Here is a 6,000-nt window from a genome sequence, read left to right on the forward strand (position 1 = left end):
GTTTACGCAACTCCCTTGGAAAACTGTGGTCCGAAATAGTAAGAATGTCGAAGTTAGAATTCTGCGAGTTGGAAAAGGAGAAATCTTAAGGTGAAACATCAAGAAATCCCATTGTAATTTTGCATACAAACTTTAGAGGCACAAATCTGACGAACGAAGCATCAAACCAAGCCGCACTTGATTATCCTGGCTTTGCTAACTTGCAAAAAGAGGCAGCTTTTCCAAAGCGACCGCATTTGTTTATGAATTTTTAAGATTGGTGCTCTTGAAAACGTGAGTAGGGGTCCAAGTCGGCCATTGTGGCAGCCATATTGGTATTCTTTGAAGTTTCTCCTTAAGTTGACCCAGGTCAGGTCGTACTACGTCTCATAGCAAGGTAGTGAACAACAGTGTTCAATTTAACACCTCCTTTGTTTCAAACAAAGTCTTAAATATATCACCTATAAATAAATAATCCAGAAGAAAAAAATACGTCTCAATTGAACTCCGATGCATGAGCATTGCTTACTGCACATGAGGGTTCAAAATGCATGTTTGCCTCAGGAATGTTCAGGGGTATTACAGAAGATCTCTGAGGCGCTTCAGGGGTCTCAGGAGCGTTCCGAATGGTCTTAGGGGCGTTTAGGCGGATCCCGGAGGGTTTCAGAGCTGTACTTGTAGGTCTCAGGAGCGTTTCAGGGGTTCCAAGAGTTGTTTCGTACATTGGTTGAGCAGGTTCCACGTGTTGTTTATATTTCTCCCGGAGAAAAGACGACGACGGACTACTTCTACGCTTCACGTTTACATCACAGCTGGGCCCTGTAGAGCTCAGGGAAGGGGCCTCAGGGAATTTCAGAGGCTTTCAGGGGGTTTCCAGGGGGTCTCTGAAGTGCTTGAAGAGGTCTCAGGGGTGTGTCAGGGAGAGTGTCTGAGGGGCGTATAAGGAGCTCCAAAAGGGGTTCTGGGGGTACCTGGTGGTTTCCAGGGCGTTTCAGGTGGTCTTAGGCGTTTTAGTAAGTCCCAGGGACATCATGATTTCCCAGGGGTGTTTCAGAAGGGTTCCTGCATGTCTAAAGGGACTTTCAGAGGACCTCATAGGGCTTCAAATGGTCTCAGTGAGTTTAAGGGGGATCTTAACGGATCCCAGGAGCACCTCAGGGGTCCAAGGGGGTTTCGAAGGAGTACCTGAGGTCTCAGGGCCGTTTAAGGCGCGCTTCAGGGAGTGAGTGTCAGAGGCTTGAAATATCCTCAAATGCAGTGGCACGTCCCTGAAGCCTCCATAATCTTAATGAAATGCCCTTGAAATCCCCCTAATCAATTTAAAATCCCCCTTGGAAAATCTTCAGAAACGCACTGAAATGCCATGGAAAACCCTAAAAAAAATTGGAGTCGGTACCGGACCACCTTTGCAAGAAAGGTGAAAGAACCCAAGTAACAATTTTAATTTTATCAAAGTTTTTTAGCGATTCAAAAATCCTAAACATAAAACCATTGATGCCGACTTGAAAATGCTCTCGAGTTCTTGTATGCCTCAATAAGCCCACGTTCTGGCTAGCTGGCCCAGTCTTATAAGGGTCTACAGGACTTCGTATGCAAACCGGCTTAGGATTTCGGGTTGTATCATAGTTTTATCAATCTTCTAAATAAAACCATCTTCTGACTTGTCAAATAATTGTTTTGATAATTTTTCACTCTCAATGTTCGATCGTCAGAATAAATTATGCTTGCTGGTTTATCCAGCCATCAATTGGAAAGATGCAGATATGGAATTCAGATTTGTTTTCCTATTTAATACATGTCAGGAGACATGCCACGGAAAATTTGTGGTGAATGTGACTGCGATAATGACAAAAACTAAGTGCGCCACACAAACTATGCATAATTTGGAAGTTAAATGCATTTAATTTACTCGGTGGAATTGGGTGCAAAAAAGGTTTTTTAACGCAGAGGAGTTTAAAAGACATTATGTACTTTGACAAAATAAAATGACGGAATCTTTTTTTTTATTCTTAATCACTTAATCTAATTTACAGCTCTATTGTCCTCTGGGGCACTACGTGAGCAATTTCAATTGACAGCTGCACTTACATTTTGTACAGCGCCTAGATTCTATTCTACTTTATCGAACTGGTTGCCTTTCTGCTGCTTTCACTTTTTCTACTTTATACCTAGTAGAATGATGAGCACAAGGATGATGATGGATGGCCGTTGTTCCTTTCCAGTCCGATTGGGGGTCCATTATGAGTAGCAGTTCGCCGATGTCCAGGTATCCGGGTCCGTTTGAGCCATGGGGCTCAGAAGAGGGTCAGTGTCAGTTGCTCTAAGGGGAAAAGCAACTGACGAAAAATTGCAAGTGCCGGGGCTGGGAATCAAACCCATGACCATCCGCATATGAAGCGAACGTGTGACCAACTACGCCACGGGCCGCGGCTATGGAATCGTGTTGTATGGTTTAATTTGATCTTAAGCTGTACGTGAAATCATAAAATTGAGTAATAATTTTTCTGTAATTACATAAATTATCCCGGCTAGGCGACATATTTTTTTTGATAAAACTCTGTGTTCCTGATGATTCCTCCAATAGGGCTAACCCTCCCGAGGTAGTCATAACTGAGCTCATGATAGAACTAGCGGTTTTATCACAGCATTTTTTTGGTTTATGTTACGGCCACGAAATCTTTTGTTGGTTTTATGCATTGCCTCACAGTTTTGTGTAGGGAATCGCGCCACTTGGGCGGTGGCTTCTATATTCGTCTGTTTTCCACTATAGCTCAGTCAAATTTGAACCAATTGACACAACTTTTGGAAAGTGGTGAGATAGGTATAGTATTTACATGTGTACAACATTTCAAGTCAATTGGTTCAAAATTGACTGAGTTATAGTGGAAAACAGACGAATATAGAAGCCACCGCCCAAGTGGCGCGATACCCTATTTGTTTACAAAAAAAATCTCTCCGACAACAACCGCAAATGCAAGTTTTATTGAAATGGTATATAATAAGTGATAAAACCAATTCATGTCTACTTGCAAGTCTTTAACTGAAGATGTTTATAGCAGAAGTTATATGATAGTTTTATGGAACGCCAAAGGTTCAAAGTAAAAAACTACCACATAAAACTAATTTAGAACAACTAGCTTTTTAACATGCTCTTATAAAACCAGGATAAAACATGAATAAACCCTCAAGGCATGCTGATTGTTACTTGGGAACAGACGGATCCAAGGAAGGATGCACCGAACCAAATAGATCAAGTAATATTATCCCGTCTCAGGACTGACCATACCAGAAATTTGCAACAACTTTGTCGAAGACATTGTTTACGTTTAGTTTGTGTGTTTTTATACAGCTACTACTCATTTTTACGGTCATTTGGTTTGACATTCAAGGAAGTATTAATACTAAGTAATTCGATTCTCTTTGACCATCAATTGCAATTGAGTGTACAAAAACAGTTTTTTTTTTGAAGGTAGTACCTCAAGGTCATCGTTAACGTCACATAAAATAGCACTACCATCCGACGAGCATAACAAAAGGTCAGCCCGCATCTGTTTTGCTCTTATCCAAACCGGCAGTATGTGTACAACACATATTTCACGATCGGCCGGCGTCTGACATATTGAAATGTCTGCTCCTGAACTTTCCGTCGCCTAAAGTCACATTCCCCATTCGACACTCGCCGATATTTCCAATCGCAGCAACCGATGCGCGTTGCCATTCGACACCAGCTGTCATAATATTTTCCTTCGGGTCAGTCAAAAAAGAAAGAAAATCCCTCCACTCTCTGATGTGTAGCTGAGCTGTAGCAGGAAGCAATGCTAACTTGATCGTGTAAGACCGGCAAACCATTCGACAATAGTAAAAAAAAAATCGAACTCGCATCCTAGCGGAACGAATTGTATGAAGCGTCCCCTCTTCTCCCGTAGTATCCAATGTCCAAGTCTCGCAAGAAAGCGATAAAAACAAAAACCACTCGAAAGTTTATTTTTACTTTTTTGCACACAGTAGAGGATCAACGAGCGATTTAGTTGTAGAGTCTATGTCGAAGAGCTGTCCAACAATGATCTCTCCTCGGGCTGTCGCTGCAGACAGACGCTGCTGCGACAATAATACGTCGCTAAACAGCGCTCTAATGGGCAACCGAATTGTGTGCGAGAGAGAGAAAGGTCCTATGGTTTTGTCACCTCGTTCGAACTCACCCGCCACCACTCTCTTCCGACAAGAACATCTACACGTCTTGATAGCCAAGCAAACTGCGCAAAGATCAGCCGACCGATTGGCTGTTATGTTTAAATTTATACACATAAGTCAAAAGTGGCCACTATGGGATGGTTCCATACAAGACGTGGCCACATGTGTTTTCTTGTCAATCCTATCTGTATCTCGTATATGGCTTTGCAAGCCCTAGAGTTGCTGGTCCAAGTAGTCTACTCATAACTGACGAATAGCAAATCGAAGAAAGTCAATGTTCGATTTTGGCCACCCAAACCACCTTAGTGCGATTGACTCGATCATCCGCCGGTGGCGGTAGTGGCGTTCGTTTGCCGGTCGCGCGCGCGCTAAGTCTTTACACGAGTTTACATACGACAGCTAAAAACGGTTTTACGACCGTATGTTTTAATGTCCTTGCTTGAGTTGGCTTTGGCTTGATTTCTATTGTGGTATTAATGTGCGCTATTATTAGGATGTTTTGATCTTGTATCATAACAACGGTTGCTTTGATGGTGCTGATTTTTCTTGTAGACATGACCCACGGTGCGGAATGCTTTGATCTGTGCAAACAGCCAACAATTTCGAAGACCAGTGTAATCAATCCCGTGGCACCCTTCTGACAGAACCACTGCTGCAGTGCAGTGGATCGCTCGGCGCGCGAGAGTGGGAGAAGCTGGCCGACTAGACTCGCCGCTTAATTAATGGCGACGGGCAAAAAATTGACTACAACACCATCTCAAACACCATCCGTCTAGTAAGCGAGTCGTCGGGAAAAGTAAAACAAGCGCTGAAGGAATTAGAGAAAATCACAGCAGGCGGTGGAGTGGCGTGTCGCAAAGCGACTTGATCTCAGAGCCGATTTATATTTTCCTAAGCTGAGGAAAGATTTGAGAGTGGGGACGCCCCGAGAACCCGAGAACCGGACGGACGGAATCGGCCGACCGAAGAACACAAGGGGTGTTATTTTTCAAACCATCCGCGAAATGTCCGCGTCCACACAAACAACAACAACGGCAGAAGAAAGCAGCGCAAATAGCGCACAGACCACGGAAAGCTCGACGACGGACGACACGACGCGAGTAGAAAAAGAAGACGAAGAAATTCAACTATAGTGAAGGATGTACTTCCCACCGCTTTCTTAATCCGTATTTTTAGACCCACTCGACCGCATTTGTTATTATTTATAATGTCGGACTAATTTTCTTGAAATTTAAGATAAATGTGCCCCTTCTCGGATGGCAACATTTTTTCGTTGAAATTTGAAGCCAACTTCTTCAACGCGTGCACGCAAAGAGCAGCTCTCTGTTCTTGAGGCAGCAACCCGTTGCCCGTACGTTGCCATGGAGACGCATGGTTACTGGATGGATTACGATGGCCACTGCAGGCAGAGTGTAAGCTTGAGGATCGCAAAATATTGGAGACGGTAATCACCATATTGCCTCTAGCTCTAGAAGAACGATAAGTAGTATCAAATTAGCATGTATAGTGGCAAACTGGAGAGGATTTAGGGAACGTGACCCTGCCCCACGTGTCAAGGTCCACTCCACTAACACATTTTCCATTCGCACCATTTTGAATTTTAGAGCATTTCAAGGATCGATACTGGACGAACGGATCGCATTTTTTTTTTCATATAATCTTAGCCCAGGCCCTGTCAGAATTCAGCAAGTATTTCTTCAAAAGATTCTTCCAAGAATCCCTTGTATTTCTTAGGACTTTCTAAATAAATTTCTTAAAATATTCTTCTAGGAACTAGTTGGCAAATCTTTTAAAGAGTTCTGTGTCATATCTCTTATCTAACGAGCATTT

The sequence above is a fragment of the Aedes albopictus genome, chromosome 1 (assembly GCF_035046485.1).
Source record: "Aedes albopictus strain Foshan chromosome 1, AalbF5, whole genome shotgun sequence".
In the NCBI taxonomy this organism is placed as follows: domain Eukaryota; kingdom Metazoa; phylum Arthropoda; class Insecta; order Diptera; family Culicidae; genus Aedes; species Aedes albopictus.